The sequence below is a fragment of the Lissotriton helveticus genome, chromosome 9 (genome assembly GCF_964261635.1).
Source record: "Lissotriton helveticus chromosome 9, aLisHel1.1, whole genome shotgun sequence".
Classification (NCBI taxonomy): Eukaryota; Metazoa; Chordata; class Amphibia; order Caudata; family Salamandridae; genus Lissotriton; species Lissotriton helveticus.
In genome coordinates, this window is record NC_136070.1 from 1,025,193,094 (window position 1) to 1,025,216,649 (window position 23,556).

Genomic DNA, 23,556 nt, shown 5'->3' on the forward strand with positions numbered 1-23,556 from the left:
ACATCCTAGCCAGTCTGGCTTCCGTCTCCGTTTCAGTACGGAGACGGCACTTGTGGAAGTGGCTCATTACATCAGGAGTACATTAAATGCCGATGGGAAGGCATTGATGATAATCTTAGATCTTTCAGCCGTACTGGATACAGTACCCCATGCCAACCTCCTAGCTAGTCTCCAATCTATTGGAATTGGCGGCAAAGCTCGAGGCTGGCTTACCTTATTTTTGAAGATCGAGGTCAAGTAGTCTGGATCCCTTCTTTCTCATGTAAAAACAACAGGTGATGGACAGAATGCAGAACATTGTCATACATTCACCCCAGTACAGTGATCTGGGCCTAAATCCATCGTTTTTTTGCACTCCACACCACCCCAGGTCAGACATGGCCATATGCAAATCAGCCTTGACCCTGTGCCTCATGGGAACAGTCCAGTCCGAACTACCAAGCCATGCCTTTCCTGGACTGGAATCAAGCATCCAAGGACCGGTTTCTGGCTATCAGCCGTCATCAGCCTGGATAGCTTGACTCCAGTGGTGTGGAGAGCATGGGACTCACGTCTGAGCATACCCATCCCACTCGGGCGACAAAGGCAAAAACAACAGGTGATGGACAGAATGCAGAACATTGTAATCCATTCACCCCAGTACAGTGATCTGGGCCTAAATCCATCGTTTTTTTGCACTCCACACCACCCCAGGTCAGACATGGCCATATTCAAATCAGCCTTGACCCTGTGCCTCATGGGAACAGTCCAGCCCGAACTGCCAAGCCATGTCTTTCCTGGACTGGAATCAAGCATCCAAGGACCGGTTTCTGGCTATCAGCCGTCATCAGCCTGGATAGCTTGACTCCAGTGGTGTGGAGAGTATGGGACTCACGTCTGAGCATACTCATCCCACTCGGGGCGACAAAGGCAAAAACAACAGGTGAAAGACAGAATGCAGAACATTGTCATACATTCACCCCAGTACAGTGATCTGGGCCTAAATCCATCATTTTTTTGCACTCCACACCACCCCAGGTCAGACATGGCCATAAGCAAATCAGCCTTGACCCTGTGCCTCATGGGAACAGTCCAGCCCGAACTGCCAAGCCATGTCTTTCCTGGGCTGGAATCAAGCATCCAAGGACCGGTTTCTGGCTATCAGACGTCATCAGCCTGGATAGCTTGACTCCAGTGGTGTGGAGAGCATGGGACTCACGTCTGAGCATACCCTTCCCACTCGGGGCGACAAAGGCAAAAACAACAGGTGATGGACAGAATGCAGAACATTGTCATACATTCACCCCAGCACAGTGATCTGGGGTCAAGCTATCCTGGCTGAAGACGGCTGATAGCCAGAAACCGGTCCGAGGATAGTTCACTGTTTATCGGGGGAGTGAATATGCAGGAGTGCGTGTAACTTAGTGGTTCATGCTCCCTCTGCTTGACATGTCTTACATCCGGGTAAACCTGAACCGAAAATCCTCTCCTTGGTGGCCCTGATGGAGGAATTTGAAGCTTGAGCAAATGTCAGCTGCTTCCGCATTTCCCACGTGAGCAAACCATGGTATTTGGTGCCTCAGTATTTCCCAGCCACCTACACTACATATATCCGGGTGGACTTGCCATATGTATATGTCTCCTCTGTGAAGTCAAGAAGGATATTTGAGGCCTGAGCAATGTTAGCTACCAAGGCATCTCAAAACTGGATAGATGTCAAAGGGGTATTGGAGGCGTGGCTAACTCTCACCAGCCTCAGTATGCCACAACTAAGTCGAACTGATAGTGGTGTTAGCGGCTGGAGTAATCTCCAGCTGCCTTGGCATCTCACATCTGGATAGCCCCGAATGGGAAATTCACAGGCTGAGTAATCCTCGGTCACCTCCCTATTGTACACCAGTCTGGTCCTGATAGGACATATTTCTCCTATTTGAAACTAACAGGGCACTCAGGCAATGCATTGCAGCCACGTAGGTGCTTCTGTGCCACACGTGAGTGCAAAACCTTTCCAAGTATTGATGAGGTCCACTTTGCATGAGCAACAGTCATCAGTGGATGTTACCTGCAACTGAAGCACCAGCACAATTCTCAATGGGTGCCTTATCAGAACCAGTGGATAATTTGTGCTGGGGCTCTCCTCAGGAGGCAGCTAGCCCCAGCCCATTTCTCTTGTAAGGTTGCTTAACACAGAGCCAACTACTAACCAGGAAGTGGGGAGTGTATGTGGCCTAATGACCAGAGCTGCCGGCTTCTGAGATGGAGAACCAGGTTCGAGTCTCTTCATCGGATCAACATCCTGTGATTCAGGGATTATCATTTAATCTCCCTGTGCCTACGAAGAGTGAGTGTGTACTTAACTGGTGCCCATGAAACTATAGTGCCGGTTTTGATGATTAAGTGCCGGTGCTGAGCACCGGAAACCACTGTCTAAAATTAAGCATTAATCAGCACCTATTAACCCATATGACTAAACCTATGGTGTTAATTCAAGAATCACAGGGACTAGAACTCATTCAGAAGCAAAAGCAGATATTGCTCTCTCCTTCTGGGAAAGTGTCGGTAATATTTTAACTGGTGTTATTCAGTTCTTGCTATAACTAATCAAAATCAATTTCATGTATGCATTGTAATGTAATGTAACCTTTGTTCCCACGTGACAGATTAACATGCATGAGAAGATGTTAGGCAATCATCTCACGTACATGCAGCATGACACGGAAATGCCATAAAGCCAGCAATCATTTTGCTTCCAACTCTAACTGTATACTAAAGTCCTCTCTCACAAACACAACAGTTGGCAGAACATCTCACATACACCCACCACAGCACAGATATTCTCAGTGCATAATTTGTAAAGGAATAAGTGCCAGTGCCTAAAGTTCTGCTCAGAAGCCTATGGACGGTGAAATGTAATGTTGGCGCATTGAATATCAAAAGATGTGTGGTCTTAATTCACCTCAGGCCTCTTTGATCCACTACCAGACACTCCTTGCCACTTTATCTTACTCGTTCAGGTTCCTGCTTTCTCCTTTTGTATTGCTTTTCCATCTTTCTCTTCCTTCGTCTTTGTTTGATTTCCCTCTCTTGCTCTCAGTAAATGTCTAATGCTAAAAAAGAGCAACAACCAGCTCAAATTAAGCACTGCATATACCACAATGTTATCAATTAATTTGAAATTCACACTGGTAGCCATAAAGGTGCATCACACATCACTGTGCAACAGTCCGTTTACTGATATAGAGGACTGGCAAGCAAATGATAAAGCCATCCATCAACACCTCTCCCACACTCAAAAACTACATTTACAACTCAAGAAATAAGTCATTGCCATCCGGCTACCTTAAATGCCTACTTATGGTCCTCCTGTAATTGAACACAGTGCTTAACATTTACAGTGTACTCTGTCTTAGGGCTGGACCCGAACATAGGGGCCTATTTACGAGGTGGTTTGTGTCGCTCTTGCACCATGCAATGTGGTGCAAGAGTGACTTAAACCCTAAGTCAGATTTATGAAGCCACATAAGGCCACTTTGTTAAGCTCTGAGTGGCTCCATAAACCAAGGTGTAAAGCAACGTAGCACAAATTGCTGTGTTGCCTTACTCTGCCCTGGGAAGGTGTTCCATGGGTGTTGTGTGGGTGTTCCCACGCAATTCCCATGGTTTTTGACGCATTCCCAGATATACCAGAGCTGGGAATTCCAAAAAGATACGCCTTCCTAGGAGAAGTATAATGAGAGAAAATATCTTTATTTCTTCTTGTTACTTCCTCTTTCTATGAGTGGTGCCTTCTGCAGCCCACACAGAAAGAGGAATATGCCTCTCAGATTTGTTTTTGCGCAGGAAGGCGCCCCTTCCTGCGCAACAACAATCCTGAATGCAACGGAGACACCCTTGCACCATGGTGCAAGGGTGCCTGCATTGGTGGTAGGCTGGCAAAAGGACACCAGTGCAGAGGAAAAGGCAGGAATGTGCCATCTGCCTTCAATATGGTGCATTTCTGCCCTTTCCCTGTCACACAGTGCAGCATGGTAAGGTGACTTGCTGCACTGCACAACTATTTCATAAATAGGCCCCACAGTACCCAAAGTACATCATTGTAATTGTAATTGCATATATATAGCGCTTACTACCCCTGACAAGGTGTTGAATCGCTTTTTGTCAAGTAGCACGCTACTCTGGAACTCAAAAAGGATTAGTGGTGAATTAGTACAGGGAAATATACTTGAGTAAAGGTTGGTTGAGACCTAGACTATATGAAAAACATACATCCCAGACCAGCTTACAGAATTATGAGGCATTACCAACGGAAGATGTGCAATACATATTTAATAAAATATCAGGCATCACCTTTAGTAATAACTTGGAAGAGCCACAAACATTTTCAGAAGACAGTTCATGATCTCTGCTTCAAACAAATCGGTCCATAAACGCTGATCACTTTGTCTGTCTCCTCCTCTATACATCCACTGGTGAAGCTGGGATCACCAGCTGATCTCACTTGCAAATGGTTGACCATGGTGCAACATCTGTAGTTGTTCATGAACTTAGGGGGTAATCAGATCCTGGCCATAACAATGCAGGCATGTAATCGACTTACATGGTCGCATACAGACTGCCATATTTAGAGCTCTTAGCCTGCCTGGATGAGATGCCGATCACTTCAGAGGAAACTCCATCACAGCCCATCCTCTGAAGTCATTGGATGTTTGGTGAGCAGCTGCCATGTTTCTCAAAGTGGGAGTTTGTTTTTTAAAATTAAAAAAACGAATGGCCTTCACACACCGGGAGGAGGTCAAGGATGTGAATGTTAAATAATCCACCAAAGAGTTACCGAACAACAGAAATTGGTGGCTGGGGATGAGAGCGCCCACACCATGGAAACAGTTCCAGATGATCTCAAATGTACAGTGCTCAAGGAGGAGGAAGAGCTACCTGATCTCTCCCTGCTGGAGCAAGTCCAAATGATATAACATGAGATCTCTGATCGCTCTAGATAAATCAATGTTGAGCACGTGGTACCAACAGTCTTTATTTTCACAAAAGTCTCTCAAATTGGCCCATGCCAACATATGTTTCATCTCACACTGCAGCAGACTTCTTCAGGGCCTCTCTGGTGTCCCTCTAAAATAAACTATGTCCCTTTTGTATTCGTGTGTACATAACAGTACTTCCTTGTAGCACTAGTTTTTTTAAATGTTTATTAGGTCGCTCTTCTAACATTAGCTTGCACGCCAGAATTCCCCTACGATGCCGCGCGAGGGGCTTGGAGCTCTCTCCTCAGTGACTGAGCTACTAATGTTAGAAGAGTGACCTGATAAACACAAAACGAACTAGTGCTACAAGGAACTACTGTGAGGTGCATGTGAATAAGAGAGGGACATAGTTTATGTCAGAGGGACACCAGACCAGCATGAAGATGTCTGCTGTGACATCTGCAACATAGGCGAAACGTGTTCGCTAGTTGCGAATTTGAGAGATTTTTGTGAAAATAAAGACTGTTGATACCACATGCTCAATATTGATTTGTTTGGGTGCTCAGAGATCTCATTTTACACATCATTTGGCTTTGTTCCAACAAAAAGTTACATTTTGATTCCTTTATGTGTTTTTAGGTTTTGCCTAGCAATGCGTACGAAGTACGCATACGCTAGCAAAACCTCTTGAGTTCTATGTCGGGTGATGACCCGCCTCTGTCTATCATTGGCTAGCTCCATAAATGGAGGCTAGCCATTGGGAGACAGAGGATGTCAATCGTGATTTCTCTTGAAAACGCGATTCGGGGGCGTTTCTGGTGCTTTTTTTAAGCCCCGCCCCTTTGTCCCGGGCCGCGCTGCGATTGGCTGCCGGCCCGGGACACCCCCGTGACGTCATTTCCCGGGCCGCGCTGTGATTGGCTGCCGGCCCGGGACCTGACTTGTTGTACCTGGTCACCCTATGACACTTCAACTTGTGTTTGGCCTTCAGCCCGTCACTGCACGTAACGTCCTGACATCACTTCCTTGGCACCCGCCGTTGCTGGGCGGTGCAGAGCTTTGACAGGATAGCAAAGATGGCGACGGTGGCAGCCTCAGGCTCCCCGAAGCCACAGAGTCCCGGACCGGGGGCCGTCGAAGGCCAAGTTACGGCCTCCATGGACGAGGAGGCGGAAGCCCCAGGCGGGGCGGAGGCCGAGGCGGAGGAACTGCTCTACCCCCGGCATTGCGCTGAGCTCTCGGCACGGCAGAATGAGCAGCGACGTCAGGGGCTCTTCTGCGACGTGACGCTGGCCTTTGGAAAAGAGAGTCGCGAGTTTCGGGCGCACCGGTCCGTACTTGCCGCAGCCACGGACTACTTCAGCCCGCTGCTGTCTGGCCACTTCCAGGAGGCGCGTTCCGGCCGCGTGGAGATGCACAAATGTAGCTCCGAGACTGGCACCGACATGGAGACAGTTGAGGCCGTCATCCAGTATAGAGGTTTCAAGAGACGGGGATAGAGACCGAAAAACAAAGGCTTGGAGGTGGAGGGTAAGAGAGTGCCAGACGGGGGAGAGAATCCATTGACTGAGCCGGGAGTAATTGCAGGACAACGATCACAGCGAGGAGGGGAGCGGAAGCGCGGCAACCGGGGGGGGGGGGGAAGAATTTGTGGAGAGAGCCGTCTGAAGAGAGCATGATCCCAGGGACACGCGTTTTACTTTTAGGGGTGTCTTTCCTTTCCGGGTACAGGAAGTTTCAGCCTGGAGACCGCTGTAGTTCCCCACCCCCTCCTTCTCCTGCAGGGGCTGATGCTGCCCCCTCCTCTGCGGCAAGAGCTGGCTGACACCAGTTACCCTCCGCCATCAAGAGCTCCCGGCACCCTGCCTCTTACTGTGAGGGCTGCCACCCCTCTGCTCCTACAGTGGCTTTCAACCGGCCTCTCTCGCCACTGGGACTTTTACTCCCCCTCTCCCACTGCAGGTGCTTCCCTCACCTCTCCCTCTGCAGCAGCTGTCAGTCTCTCTCCCCTTGGTGTGGCTGTCACCCCTCGCTCACTCACTTGTAGGGGCTGTCATTCCTCTCTTTTCTTGCAGAGCACTGCCAGCAGTTGCCCCCTTACCCTCCAGCGGCAGTTCACCCCCCCACACTCCTTCTGCGATACTCTCTATGCCGCCCCCTCCATTCTCTTTCTCTCTCTGCGACAGGACCGACAGTGGGTCCAGGTGAGCGCCGCTCCGTAGAGCACTAAGCCCAGGTGAGTGTTGTGTAGCAGGGAAGCGTTGTGATGCGTGCGACTTTTCTGGGGATGTTATATGGAAAAGGAAAGTTGTAGATGCAAGAGTTAGGGCGCAGTGCTGTGAAGGTCACCTCTTTGGCGCAGAGGTGTCGCGTGGTAGAAATAAGAGATGTAGAGTTGAGGGCTGTCTCGGTTAGAGCTGTGGGGGTGAACGGTGTACTAAATAAAGGTGAGCAATATTCGTGTGGCGTAAGAAAGTGTGTGGTGCGGAGTTTGGCGCAGTAGAGCCGAGTAGAGTGGTGCAGGTCAGTTGTAGTGGAGCGTTGAGATGTGTGACGCAGGAGAGTGCTGTTGTGGTGTTGAGCAGTGTGATGCAGGCGAGGTATGAGGGTGAGTTGAGCAGTGGTATGTAGGTGAGTAGGGTGATGACGTAGAACAGTGTGATGCAGGTGACTGGTCTTTATATTTGAGCACTGTGAGGCATGTGAGTGGTGTTGTGGGGTTGAACTGTGTGCTGAAGGGTAGTGGTGTGGTGGTGTTGAGTAGCGTGATGCAGGTGACTGATGTGGTGGGGTTAAGGTGTGTGCTGCAGGGTAGTTGTGTGGTGGTGTTGAGCACTGTGATGCAGGTGAGTGGTGGGGATGAGGTGTGTGCTGCAGGGTAATTGTCTGGTGGTGTAGAGCTGCTTGATGCAGTTGAGTGGTGTGGCGCTTTTGAGCACTGTCATGCAGATTGATTTGAGCGGTGTGAGGTATGGTGGTCAGTTGAGCTGTGTGAAGCGGAGTGATGTGTTGGAGTTGAGCAGAGTGATGCAGGTGATGCATGGGTGAGAGCTTAGCTTTGTGATTCAGCTGAGTGGTGTGGTAGAGATGAGCAGTGTGACGCAGGTGAGTGCTGTGGGGCATTTTAGCCGTGTGTTGCACGTGAGTGGTGAAGTGAACTTAAGCATTTTGTTCAGGTGAATGGTGAAGCTTAGCAGTGCGATGCAGGTAAGGCTTACCTGGCCCATGTCTATTGGAATGGGCTTCCTATGCACCTTCCTGTCTGTCTGAACTACAGCCAATACAGGAAATGAGTGAAAGCCTCCCTCTTCTAATGGTGACCTCTGTTGGTAGATGTCTGTTACTATCCAGTAGCGCCAAGATACCTATTGGTGATTTGAGCTATATATGAAGTATAAATAACAGAACACCAGACGTGTTGAAGCGTTCAGTTGTGTGATTCAGTGGAGTGGTGTAGAGTAGATAAAATATATGAAGGTGGAGATTGTTGTGGTGCATGTGAGTGCTATAGTGTCTAACCGTGGTGTGGTGGAGGATAGTTGTGTGATGGATCCAAGCACTGTGTTAAGTGGAATGTTTTGCTGGGTAGATAAGTTGGTCTAAGTGATTGGTGTGGCAGTAAACCATATGTTATAGGTCAGTCAGGGTCGGACTGGTCAATAGGGCAATCGGGCAGTGCCCGAAGGACTAGTCTGGCAGATCACTGTGTTTAAATTGGCCGGTACTCACCAGTATCAAGTACCAGCACTTCTTAGCTTTATCACTCTGAGTACCAGTACGCCTCTGCTGCCAAGGAGAGTACGGGTACTCATGAAAGGGTAGGCTCATTGGCTTGGAGTGCTGGTGAGCAGGAGTGGAAGCTGTCTCTGGCACCCAAGGGACCGCTTCTGTTACCCTGATCTGAGCCCCAGCTGAACTATTCAGCAAGGCTCATTTGCATAATGTCCGTATGCTCACCATCCTGTGTTTGATAGAGCAGGGTCCATTGAGGCCCTGTGCTTTCAATCACATTCACACTATCGTGTGCATTTGTGCAATCATTCGAATCAAGGCAGTCTGCTGACAGTGTCAATTAAGAAAGCCATGGGAGGTTACGAGTTCAAAATGGCTTTTAATCATACCCGAGTCTTTTGTGTGTCTACTTAAGTCTCTGTGTCTGACGGCGGAGGAACTGCGCTACCCCCGGCATTGCGCTGAGCTCTCGGCACGGCAGAATGAGCAATCACTTAATCTACATGAAACAAAAAAAAATGTGTATATATGACCCTATGTAATGTTTTCTGGTACTCACATAAAGCGCTCCAATGCCTCTGGGCCTAGATCCAGCTTTTTAAGAGTGCATAAAAGGATTGTGACACTATTTTTTTTGTTTCTTTTTGCATTTTCACACTAACTTCATTCCTTTTCTCAGAACGTACATGTGATGCTAGCCGCAAGTAAAACAAACAAGCATTTACAATGCAACGGTTTCGCCTTTGGAAAAGTTTGCGCTATTGGCATTGTAAATGACAAACTTTGCATTTATGTGTTGGTTTTGAAAATGGATAAATAAATGGCATTGTCATTTACATTGCCAATAGCTCTAAATTTTCCAAAGGCGAAACCGTTGCATTATAAATGCTTGTTTAAAACAGTCTGCAGTAAACTAATGTGGTCAGTTGGGGGGGGGGGGTTAGAGGCAGTGCAGATTGCAAGACATTAGCTTGTAAATTCATTATATACAAAGCAGGCAATGTACGTGACCGAAAAAGGAAAGTTAATAAGATAATAGTTAAGCTGTACAGGCCACTGTACAGTAATTAGTAATTAAAAATGCAATATAATTTAAAAAGCTATTGGAAAAGAAATGAGATTGCTTACCAAGAAGCCTGCAAATGAGTCACCACCACAAGATTAAGCACACGCTGTTGGTGTTACTGGAAATGAGGCACAGACCTGTACAAGGATTTCAGTGAATTCTACTTTACTTTTTACCATCCCAAGAAAATCATAGGAATTCTGCACGGCGCGATGCTGCCTACACTGTCCCATCCTCAACCAATCTGTTAACCACTACCCAAGTATTTCGAGCAATTGAAAATTCATTTAATAAATAGATTTTTAAAGTGTGTGTTCACCTAAGGTGTATATGTGCTTAACAATTAAACAGGAAGCCAGCTGCTCACACCACTCAACTGTGGGTGCTTAGCATCTGGAGATAGCCCCAGGGTGAAAATCTCTCTCGATTTATTCCCAGCCTTTTCACTCATCAATCCCATGGCAATGTAATGGATTTATATTATTTGCCTATACACACAAAGTAAAATTGAGTGAAAATAACTTATGCCCTCGGCCTTATAGGTCATAAGGATGCACAGTAGAACAAGGGTGAGCAAAATATAGCAAGTGATTACTGTGCAATCTTGAACTCTATGCAATTGTAAAATATATTTGCTCTGCTTTGGGATCTATTAATTGTGCCTGACAGCTTCAGAAGATTGGTCTATGCTCCACAAATAGCACTTACCACAGGTAGGCTTCCAAGAAGTGTGGCAAAGTTAACTTGGAGCACAAATGTTAGGCAACATGCCCATAAATTTGATCACACTTTTGGTTGGGTCATGGTTAAATGACACCATCTTGGATTTCAGTCAATGAATATGTGTGGTATGTTAAAAAGTGACCAAATACTAATACTAATCTTTTCCATCTTGTAGGAAAGTGGAATATTATGTGGTATGGCTGGTTGGCCATACCATGTAATATTATCACAATATTCCAAAGATGATCCTTGGATTCACACTAATAAATCCTTAGCTCAGTCCCGGTAAAGTGGCAAAGACCAGTCAGGCTTTACTAGTGGAACATATGTTGAGCATTTCAGAGTACCAACATGGACGATGAGTAATTGGCACGACTAGAGAGAAATCCAATACCAATATATAATAATAGAGTGAATTTGTATTTTAATTTAGATACCAAAATGAACAGGGTATCATACACATAACCAGAGTTATAGATTTTTGGAGCAATATTTAAATCAGTGCAGCAAAATACATAGACAAAATACCATTGCTGTCAATGGCAAAAACCCACTAGTTAAACAACAAAAGGTGTCCATGGGTCTCATCAAACAAACCTTCGGCCTGTATGTGGCAAGAGCCCAACAAAACTAAATATTTAAACAGAATAATGCTAATGGTGTGTGACTAAAGCAAAACAGGATATCTCTAAGGCGTAAAAGATACCCATCAGTTACTGTCCGATACCGCCCTTGTCATCATCTGGGTCTCCTCACACCAAGGATATCACAGTTGTAGCCATCTGGACTAGCGGTAAGTATTAGATGCTACAAAACTAGTGATGCAAAGAGGATTTTATGGTATCAAGATAGTATATGTTAACTGATTTGCAGTGCATCAAGTGGTGGAAAACAAAAGCAAAAATCGTGATGTGCATAAAATTGGAGAGATGGGAGGAATTGAAAGTTAATGGTGCCTCTCAGTCTTCCAATGATTAAAAACAGTGCAAAGAAGTAGCAGTTTGAACAAATATCTGCTACGGAAAACTCATGGTCAACATGTTTCAGCAGAACAAATGGACTGGATTGTCCTCTGCCTTCGTCAGGACTGATGGGTATCTTTTACGCCTTAGAGATATCCTGTTTTGCTTTAGTCACACACCGTTAGCATGGTTACACAATGTTCTCTGTAGCTGCAACCTTGAGCGTGGGGGTCGGTTACCGGACTGGTAAACAACAAGTCTTGGCAGAGGTGAGCATAACGAAAAGCTGTGGGAACTTCACTGTGTTCTGGGGAGTAAAGTAGCAGCTTGAGACTTCGGGGCAGGCAAGACAACAACTCCTACAATGCACTCGACCACCTGGACTATGGCGATCACTTGGAGGGGCCGATGGTCAGTGATTCTTTAGATCTGTTGTGTGTTTTTACCTGCAGCTTGCAGGGGACTAGTGCCACTAGTCCATGGGAGATGGAGGGTACTTTTGGCTTCCACAAGGATTCCTCTCGTCGGGAGTTTTGAGTTTTAGCTAAGGATGAGGGTCGTTCACTCAGATCCACGTCTGTTTCCTCTGGGACAAAGTATCCCTCTTTTGCTTTGTGCTGGTGGGCAAAGTACTGTTGTTGGCAACACAGGTCTTCTCCTGGTCCTTCCTTGAAGTAAGTTATTCGGTTCTGGTATCAGGGGGTCCCTTAAATCTCATACTTAGGGGAGTTTGGGGTGTGGGAGGTAGTAGCCAATGGGCAGCTACTATACTTGAGGTGACCATATCTGGTGGTGTAGATATTTTCTTTCCATAACCCACTATATCTGCTCTCCTTAAGACGTCAGAATTCAAATTTAGGTGTACAAAACAGGCTACTCACACTGGAGGTGTGGCAAGCATACCTAGGGGTGTACACTTCCTGCATAGCTAATTTCCTGCCTTGCCCAGGTAAAAGCGCACCTAGGGCAAAGGGAGGTCTGTTTCTTCCTCAGTTTGGGACACCACAAATGGTATAAAATGAGACATGTTGCTTTCTAATACATCTGCTTTTCTCAATTACCCAAATCTGGTGTGCTAATTTTTTCTTCATAAATACGTTTTTAGTATTTTCAAACACATACATAAAAGGTATGTACAATTAATATTGCACTAGCACCACAGTACATATGTCACAGTCCAAAGATCTAAATCTGGACCATAGTAGTCCCCCCAACTACATCAGATCTTCCCATGCATTTGTAGGCAGCCTTGTGCAGCATATATAGGTGTCTTCTGCCTTGCGCATCCATCCTTCCCGCTCTTCACTCCGCCAGGGTGGGGGCATGTGGAGAGTTCCACCTCTGGGCAATATCACCTTTGGGAACACGAGAGGTGAACCCAATGAACATCCAGTCTCCTCGCAGGCCAACAAGGCCATCCAATATGCCCTATAGGGTCACTCTAGGGGAGAGATCCATGGGTTGATACAGCACCTACGAGAGGTTGTGTTGTGTCCACTACCAATAGCAACTCATCACAGGGTGGGCCCAAACCACAAGGTTAAAAATCAGCTTCAAGCCAGAACAATGGAAGCAAGTGGGCCAGGGAATTTTACTGGCATGAAGGATTCGTATCAGGGTGATGTGCATCAGGTGTTCATGGCTTAGTTGGATCAGTCTAAAGTGTCTGGAGATAACAAGCACCAAGGGCCCCACTTAGCATCTGTCCAGTCGGCGTCATGCATTTCCCAGGCCCATCCCTCCCAATGCTGTTTAAGTGTGTCGAAGCGGCTTGGGCATTAGTAATTAACAAGTAAAAAATTGGGAAATGGTGCCTTAGTCATATATCAATACGCCCAGTCAATAATCTGTCTTTCCAGGGGGCTGAATGCAGGGATGATGCAATTGTATATATTTATGAAACAGTGTCCGGGTAAGTTAGTATTCGTCTTGCAACTCCTGGAATGTCAGTTCATGGTCACCTGCCCACATGTCTCCCAGAACCATGATGTCTGTACTATCCCATTAGTGAAACATCTCCAGGCCTGCTGTATGATGTAAACACCTGCATTTCCATAGGTGGGTTGGCCATGTCAGTTTAGGATGCCAGTCAAGTAAGCAAAGAGAAGATCTCCAACTCAAGGAGACCGCCCAGGTAATATCTGAGAGGGACTGAGGTATTTGTGTGCCGTACAGTATGTCCATGATATTGTCAAGGCCCAATAGGGAGCGTTCACCTCAATAGTTCAGGTCGTCCCACCCACCTCACATTCAGTCATTCACAATGATCAGCTGTGAGGCCCAATAATAGCAGTGGAGATTGTTACAGCGGGATTTTTGATCTATGGCTATAGGTCTAGATCCCAACTCAGGTCGTCTAAACCGTTGATACCTGTCATAGAGTAAAAGGCAATCCACTACTAGGTCAATCAGTTAAGGACTTACACCACTCTAAAGAACCACCTACTACGAATAAGTTTTAAAAGTTTATTATAAAGCCAAAGTTAACTGGAGATACAAACATCTCAAAATAAGGTTCAAAAGATATACTGGTATCAATACAAACATACATTTTCTAAATGCTCTTAGTCTGCAGAAGAATATCACCAAAACCAATTCGAAAATCATCAGAGTTGCAAGAATAGACACAAGCTGTAGCTTATGAGTCATTTACAGAAAGGAAGAAAATCCAGATTAGACTGTCCCTACACTAGACTAAGTGACATCCCTACTTAGTAAAATCTTAATCTAAAAAGGTGTCAGCCGTGGTGACTTCAAAAGAAGATCACTCACTTCCCTTAGTCTTCGTTGTGAATCGGTGTCTCGCAGTTAACCTATCTGCCTACCCATCCGCTCTCTTAGGTTCCTCAGACCATCTCCCTAACTCCACCCAGGGGTGCTGTCCCTAATACAGAAATCACATTTACAATAGAAACGCCCTTTAGAGACGCCCCTCACGTGGTGTCAGTTCTGGCATTTTCCATGCTGATACTCCTCTGGGCCCATCGTTAGCGTTGAACTTGCTTCTCAGGCTCTTCTCCGGCAGGACGGTACCCCCCAGGCAATTCCTGAAGCCTCCTCCAGACCTGTGCCTGGCTCTCTGAACAAAACCCTATTCATCACTCTCTTGATTGGAACCTCCTCGCACCTGCAAACAGACACTTGTACAGTGGGCCCCAAATTCCGGCCTCCACCATATCTTCTAAGTCGTAAACCATCGAGCAGGCTCCGCAATTTATGCTTAACATGACATTTCTCTAACTAACACATACAGATCAAAATAAATGAACTTCTCTATTCAGGCCTATTAGAATTACATGAAACGGGCCTGTGCACTCTGTAAACCTTTAATTTCTTAGTCTAAACAGTATTCTAACTCATTACACACAATGGTTATATGAAACACTTCTATAAAACATATATTTCAGTTCTATAATCAATAATACTTTGAATTAAAACAACATTAAAATCCATATCACGTGAGAGTGTAACAACCCCTTCATTCTCTGTGAACTGCCATGTGGCCTACACATTTCTACGTTTATCAGTATTACATTCTCCTCTACAACAGCCACATAACATGGGATTTCAACATCATTCTAACATCTCTACACACTTCTATATTAGCTTTTCACACAGATATATGAATTCTATTTTAATTAAACACTCTTATGTATTTTCACTCTATAAATTCGACACTCTTATGTAATCTTTACTAAACTAATGCAACGTGCTTGTAAATATGGTGCACTTCTAATTTTTTTTCTCGATTTGCGCTCTCTCAGTTCCCCCCTTTGATGACTTTTAGTAGTCATCACCATCACAACACCATCCCTGAGGTATGAACTAAATCAAACTGCACTCATTGTAGTACTCTCTCGTTTCATCATCTCTAGAGCCCTCAGACTCCTGTACTGATTATCCTGCATCGCAGCTAATCTCCTCTCCTGCTCTCTCATGGATCTCTGCAACCTATTTGATCTATACCATTGGTACAGCCGCACCAATCCCCACAAGGCGATTATACAAATCACTATTATGATGATAGGTTTCAGTATGTACCAAATGAAACCCTTTCCTAGGTTGGCAAACCAACCTCCAACTTTACCCATTCCATGACCTACTTTTTCCCACACATTTACCTGTGTCAAATCCTCAATCTCATGATGAATTTCAGTGATGTTCCGTATATACTTTTCTAGAGGTTTTGAATTGTCTGGAATGTAAGTACAACATTCCTGAACCTTCAAAGCCTTACAGACTCCTCCCTCTTTGGCTAACAGAATGTCTAGAGCAAGTCGGTTCTGAAGAACCATTGCCCTTATCGACTGCATCTCTCCCTCCACCAGCATTAATGATCTAGCAGTACTGGCGGACAACCTATCTACAACTGTTGCCAATCTTCTTATCTTGACATCATTCAGTGCTATCCCTAAAAGAGGAAACATAGCACCAAATACGTCTCCAACTACCTCCTCATCGCTTACATCCCTTCTTCCTCTAGCTTGAGTTCTTCCCTCTATAATTTCTAGATCCTTAGCATGGTATATTTTGGGGAAGACAATTGCTAAATAACATGATCCATACCAATTATCCGGTAGTTTCACGTATGCATTTCTTCCACAAACAAAATATACATTCGGGATCACCTGCATTCCCTTCAAGAAATCCTTGGTATAATATTCTAATTGGAAAGCATGTTCACAATTTACTTCTTCCACAAACACATTCTCATAATAGGTTTTACCCCTATATATACACAGTTTCCCTTTTTTCTCTCGATCTAAAGCTATTGGGCCATTACTACCCTTTCTTTGGTGTGACCTTTCTTCCTCTGTCCAATCTGTTTTCCATTGGCCTGAAGCTTTTAAGATCTTCTGTCTCCTGTACAGATCATCCACCTGCCCTATAAACCTTTTCTCAATTTCTGACACGTTACAAGTCAAATTATTTCTTCGGGCATGTGAAGTATCCAACGTTTTCCAAGGAATGAAAAATGTCTTTAATCTATCTTCACTCTTATAATAATCCCACTTGTTCATGTGCTTGTAGTTTGGAACTTCTGGTAAAACAGCATAACAATTTGAAAAATAATATTCAAAACCATCACGTTCATAAAATATACTAAGCAACAAACTACATGTGATTCCATAGGTCAATGGAAGATGATGATATCTAATACCTTCGTCTACAGAGGCTGGCAATTGCATACACACGTAGCAATCTTTAGCCTCCATAGCATCAATATATTCATAAAGCAATTTAGCATATGCATTTGATTTGAAATTTCCCTGTGATTCATCCATATGCAACCTACGAGTCTCTGCTGCTAGTAAAGCTTTATCTTTCTCTGTATTATCCCCCCTTTGAACAGCAGTAGTAGGTTTCTGTATCGATACAATTTTTGCTTCCTTTGTAGCCTTCTCTTCATTTTCATGTCCCACTACATATGATATAGTAACTACTAAAACTATAAGGAAAATTACTCCCACTAAAAGTGTGCCTACTATGCATTTTGTCTTGCGGTTTGGGTTGCCGGCCTCCATGATCTCAGGACAGTGTAGTTCTGATTTTCTTTCACAACACAAAGTCTCTTTTCTTTGCTTATTCAGTCTCTCCAAACCACACCTGGAAGCTGATAATCCCTTCCGCAAGATCAGTCTTTGGGTTCTAAAGCAAAAGACAACCTTAGCCCTTCTCCGTCCACTAAATGGGAATCCCTAAATTTCTTCTTCTTCCACTTGGCGCTAGGTTATCTTTCAATCTATTTATTTACAAAGTCTTTAACAATCTGGAATCAGACGGGTTCCAGCGGCTCTAATCACGTATTCTAATATTTCCAAACGAAGAGTGATCTCCTCATGCGTTGGCCTCGTTGAACAAAAAGTCGGAAATTCTATTCTGTTTAACACCATGTCTCTTATCCCGCTCAGATAAGGAGGATTGGGGATAGTGAGTGTCAGCAACCCTTCGACCTCCACTCCGGGTATCACCAACACTATTTCCACTGTTATGATTGGGTCAGTACTGGTCAATGTCACTTCCCTCACCCTCCCAGATCTCCGTGCACTGGACATCTGCAGCTAGGTAGGTCCACTCAGGAGTAGCGTATCTTCTGCAGGGCACTCGCACCCTCCTCGATCTTCTCGGACTTTCCTGTTCCTGTCCTTGTGCACCTTCGGCCAAATCCGAGTCTTCAGATATAGGAGCAAGAGTTCTCTCTGGAGTTGGCTTCAAGCTCGGCCTCGTCTTTCTTTCAGGCCAACTAGCTTCTCCACGCCTTGTTCTCCTATTTCTTGTCCTCACACTCGGTTCTTGATCACTCTTGTCTTGATCTGTGTCTGAGCCGTATTCACAACAACTTTCTCCTTCGGTGGCAACTTCAGTTTCACTGTCGTCCTGTCTTTCTTCTTCTGGATCTGTAGCACTCCCAACTTCTTCCGACACCCCCACAGCTTGACTGATCCCCTCTAGTGGTTCGCCGTCCACAGCTGGATTTTCATCTGTGAGAGGAGCTGTTTCTTCTAAGGGTGCTGGAACTCTTCGAGTATGGGAAGCATGAATCCAGTTTGGCAGCCCTCCACACTTTACAGCCGTATTCGTTGTCAAGATTATTTGGTAGGGCCCCTTCCAACGAACATCTAGGCAGTTCTTCCGCACGTGCTTCTTGACAAGCACCCAATCACCAGGGCACAAGTCGTGACATAGGTCTCTTGAAGATGGAACTTCAGCAGCCTGCACCTGAAGAGACACAGAATGAATGACATCAGAAAGTCCCTTGCAATAATCCAAGATCAGGTCATCTGTAATATTCAACAAAGCTGTAGTTGAAACAGACGGAAGTCTCATTGCCCTCCCCATTAAAATCTCATGTGGAGAGAGACCTGTCCTCCTGTCTGGTGTGCTACGCATACTCATGAGTACCAAGGGCAAAGCATCAGGCCAGCTTAAGGACGTCGATGAACATACTTTGGCTATTCGGGACTTTAGAGTTCCGTTTATCTGCTCCACGATACCTGAAGCCTCTGGTCGATAGCTACAGTGCAACTTCTGATCAATGTTCAATGCAGAGCAAAGCATCTTCACAACTTCGCTGTTGAAATGAGTTCCTCTGTCTGATTCCAAAGAGGTCGGCACCCCAAAGCGCGGGATCAACTCCCTAAGCAACAACTTTGCTACTGTGAGTGTATCGCATCTGCGTGTAGGGTATGCTTCGACCCATCTGGAAAATATGCATACAACCACCAGAACATACCTGAGGCGGTTGCTTTTTGGCATCTCAATAAAGTCTAATTGCATTCTGTTGAAAGGCCCCCCAGACCTCCCAATGTGACTCATTGTAACTGGTGTTCTCTTCCCTACGTTCAATTGCTGGCATGTGACACACCTCCGACACACTGCTTCTGCTGCTATCCTAAACCTAGGATTATACCAAGTCTGCCTAAATGACCTCAGCATGGCATCCCTTCCTAAGTGTACTGGACCATGTATCTGTCGTGCCATTGGACTCACTAGTTCATCAGGTAATACTGCCCTTCCATCTGCTGAAACCCACAAATCCATTTCACTTTTCACACAACCTGCCGTTTCCCATGCCTTTTTCTCAGTATCGGGTGCTTTCTCTTGCAGGTCTTTTAAATCGTCCCAAGTATCAACTGTTTCTAGCATCATATTTAACTCTGTCTTTTCCTGAGTCCCACCTACTTCCACTTCCATGAAAGAATATCCTTGCGCCGCACAGTAGCGAGCAACTTCGTCTGCATATGGATTACCTTGCGACACAAAATCTGTATTTTTGGTGTGGGCTACACATTTAACGACCGCAATTGCTGCTGGACCTTGTAATGCTTCTAGCAACAGTCGCACAAATTCCCCATTTCGAATAGGCGAACCAGAGGAGGTCATGTAACCTATCTGAGACCACAATTGCCCATAATCATGAACCACACCGAAACCATATTGGCTATCGGTATAAATGGTGACTCTAATTTTGCTACCTGCTAAACAGGCATGTGTCAATGCAATGATTTCGGCTACCTGAGCGGAGTGTACTCCTTCCAAGCAAGCGGCTTCCACAACTCCAGTAATGGTGCAAACAGCATAAGCTGCTCGCAACCGACCAGTATCGTCTCTTAAACATGAGCCATCAACAAAGAAAATTTCATCAGGGTCAGTCAACGGCCCATCCACAATATCTGGTCTTGGCTTGGTGCATAGTTCAGTCACATCAAGGCAATCGTGATCTTCACATTCTTCGCCTTCTATATCATTAGGAAGTGGCATCAATGTAGCAGGATTCAAAACAGAGCACCTCTTAATGGTCACGTTCTCCGCAGCAAGAATAACTTGCTCGTAGCGTGTGAGCCTATTATTGGTTAAGTGCTGTGTCTTGGTCCTGGTCATTAACAGTTCTACAGAATGAGGTACATACACCACTAATTGGTGTCCCATGACGATATTTTCACACCTTTCAATGCTGACACCTGTTGCCGCAACGGATTTGAGACATCCGGGCAATGCTGCGGCTACCGGATCTAAAGTAGCCGAAAAGTATGCAACTGGTCTACGGGCATTTCCATGAGTTTGTACTAAAACTGACAAAGCACAACCCTCTCTTTCGCAGCAGTAAAGTGAAAATGGTTTTTCGTAATCAGGCATCCCCAAAGCTGGAGCACGGCTCAAGTCCTCTCTCAGCTGTAGGAACGACATCAAACAATCCTTGTCCCATGGTACCGGATCACTCACCTCCTTGTGCGTCAGTTTTTGTAAGGGTTTCGCCTTCGGGGAAAAGTTAGCTATCCACTGTCGGCAATAACCAACCATTCCTAGGAACATCCTGACTTCTCTCTGTGTCGTAGGCGCATTCATCTTCATTATCGCCTCTATCCTATCTGGTGACACCTTGCGCTTTCCTTTTTCTATCCGGTGACCCAAGTACTGTTCTTCTGTCAGACAGTACTGCAATTTGCTCGGAGATACCTTATGCCCATTTTCAGCTAAATGGTTCAGCAAGGCGATGGTATCTATCTTACAAGCTTCTTCCGTTCCTGACGCAACAAGTAGGTCGTCTATGTACTGGACCAGAACCGAGTTCTATGGCAGTACTAGACTTTCAAGATTTTTCTTCAAATAGCTGGTTGAAAATTGATGGGCTTTCTGTATACCCTTGTGGGATACGACACCATGTTAGGACACGATTTTCCAGCTTAAAAGCGAAAAGATACTGGCTTTCCTCATCTAATGGAATTGAAAAGAAAGCCTGACAAAGATCTATCACGGTGAACCACTCAGCTTGGAATGGTATCTGAAACAATATCACTGATGGATTCGGTACCACTGGACAACATGAAACAACTATGTTATTAATCTTTCGAAGATCTTGCACTATTCTAAATTTCCCACTAGGCTTCTGCAAACCCATAATCGGGGAGTTGCATGGACTACCCACGATTTCCTTCAGTAATCCCTGTTGAATCATAGAGTCGATTACGGGTTTTATTCCTGCAATCGTCTCCGGGGTCAATTTGTATTGAGGCGTTCTTGGATATTCAACATTTGGTTTTACCATGATCTTCACTGGTTCTACTCCTTTGATCAATCCTATCTCTTCTCCAGTAAAATCCCATACCTCTGATGACACTGTATCTCGTAAGTCCCAAAGAAGGTCCTCCACAGTCAGGGTAGGATACAGTTCTACGCATACTCTCGAATTTGCAACCTTAAAGGTAGCATCATCGTCTGCAGTCTGTACCTCCACTCCCTGAGGTGTGCAGTATATTGTGCAGTTCAGTTTGCACAATAAGTCTCTTCCTAACAGACACACAGGACTAAAATCACATACTACAAACTGATGTTCATAATTGTGGTTTCCTATTCTCACTAGCACTGGTTCCGTCAAAGGGTTAGTCATTCTCCTATTTGCAACTCCTACCACTTGAATTGTTTCCCCCGACATTGGTAGATCTGGAACCACTGCCGATCTCAGAGTTGATCGAGTAGCTCCGGTATCTACTAAGAATGTTGTAGGACACCCTGCCACTTCAGCCTCAACAAACGGTCCTCTTTGATCCACCTCTAGAACTGCCCCGAGGGTACAGTCCTCCTCTCTACTTACACGTTGTCCCGTCAATGGATCAACGTAGTAACACTCTTCTTCGTCTATAAAAAGAGGCATTTGTCTATAGATCTTTCCCCCTGTCGTAATCTTTGGTGGCTGCGGGAACTGGGCTCGTGGAGTCGAAGTCCCCCCTTTGGTCACCTTACTCTTTGACACCGTCACCCTTTGAACTGGAACTTCTTGAACTTCCTCCTCCTCTACTTCTAGCTCTCCGTTTTCAGGGTTATAGGGACACTCGCGTTTCCAATGTCCCACCTGGTGACACTGGTGACACTTTGTCGTTTTTTTCAACGTAGCAATGTCTATTCTAGGTCTTGAGTTTTCCTCGCTGTCCTTAATCTGACCATTTGGTTTCCGTCCTATTGTCCCTGTTCCCTGTTGCTGCTGTCCACCCTTTCCAGCCGACTGCATCTGCACCATCAGCAGTTTCTCCTTTAGTTTCTTTGCTTTGGAATCTATTTCATCACTGCAATACCTTGCGTATCTCAAAATTTCATCCAATGGTTTGTTTTGCCAACAAATTAAATGTTGCTGAATCATCAAACAAATATCAGGTCTCAACCCCAAAACGAACTTCGATACAAACTGTCCTATATCTTTGGGATCCATTACATCTAATCCACTGTATTGTTTGAACGTTTTCAGCAATCGCTCATGAAACTCATGAACTGTCTCCTTGGGTTCCTGTCTTGTTCGGTCTATTTTTACCCAATCTATATCTTGTGGTGGCACCTTCTCCTTCAGCCATGTCGTCACCCTATCATATTTTAACATTACGGTTTCTGACGGTCCATTAGTACGAGCATCCCTTTCTGGTTCTGCAGTTGGCCATTCGACACTAACCTTGCATGCTATCCACAAGTCTCCTGGGACCACAATGTCAAATAAGGTGTTCAAATCAATCCACAATACTTTTGAAATCTTGACAAACCTCTCTACCTGCTTGTACCACTCTACGGGATTTTCCCTTAACTTCGGAAATGAGTTGGTAAATGCAGCCAAATCTCCCCTACTCCAGGGCACGTGTACATAACTCCCATTCGCAACTTCTCGCAAAGGGAATGCCTTTTTGGACCACCTCTCTTCCCATTTGTCCAGATCCCTCCATGCTCTTATTCCTGTGATCAGTTCCCTTATGTGTGTTTTTAATCCAGTTGTCCTCCTCTCATCTAAGTCCTGATCTGAATAATGCAACCTATGGTTACCCTGCAATGCCTTTGTTCTAGACAAATCTACCATATACTTGTCTGCCAGTTCAGACAGTTTCTCATGAGTTGCTCTTGCCTTCCGAGTAACATCTCTTGCTATAAACAGCAGCTCATCTTGTTCGTACATGTCAATCCTTTCTAAAGGCAACACACCATCAATTATCTCGTCCAGGTCAGATTTTAAGCTGGTCACATCGAGTCTTTTGGCTTTTATCACAGCTCTCAGTATGCTATCTCTAGAGAGTCCATTTACATCTCTCCCATCACAGCTCTGAGTCCTACGTCTGGGCTCAGGCGTGTTATGGGGAGTCCTCCCATGCTCCCATCTCTCCAGGTCCCATGCAGTTCCATCCTCTCTGGGTGTATAGTGAAACACTTCTCTATTTCCCATAGTCCCACATTTCCCGTTCTGCCTGGTTTCTCTAGGTGCATGGTAAGACATTCCATTATTCCCCATGCCTTCGCAATTTGCCTGTGATCTCTGATCACTCAACGCATGGCAAGATCCTTCGCGGTTCCCCATGTTCCCACAATTCCAGTACTGTACGTTATCATCAGGTGCGTGGAGAGTGCACTTAAACCTATCCCTGTACTCTCGTGTCCTTTGGTCTCCCTCACTTTGAATGAGACGAGACGTCTCTCCACACTCCGTACTTCTGTCTTTTTGCTCCTGTCCATTTCCGCCGTCAATATGACGTGTAACTCCTCTACTCTCCTGACTTTTACCGTCCCACTCCTGACTGCTTTCGCTAGCCCCGCAGTGAGACAATATCCCGTTGCCTCGACTTCCCCATTCAGCTTCTGCTCTTGACCTTTC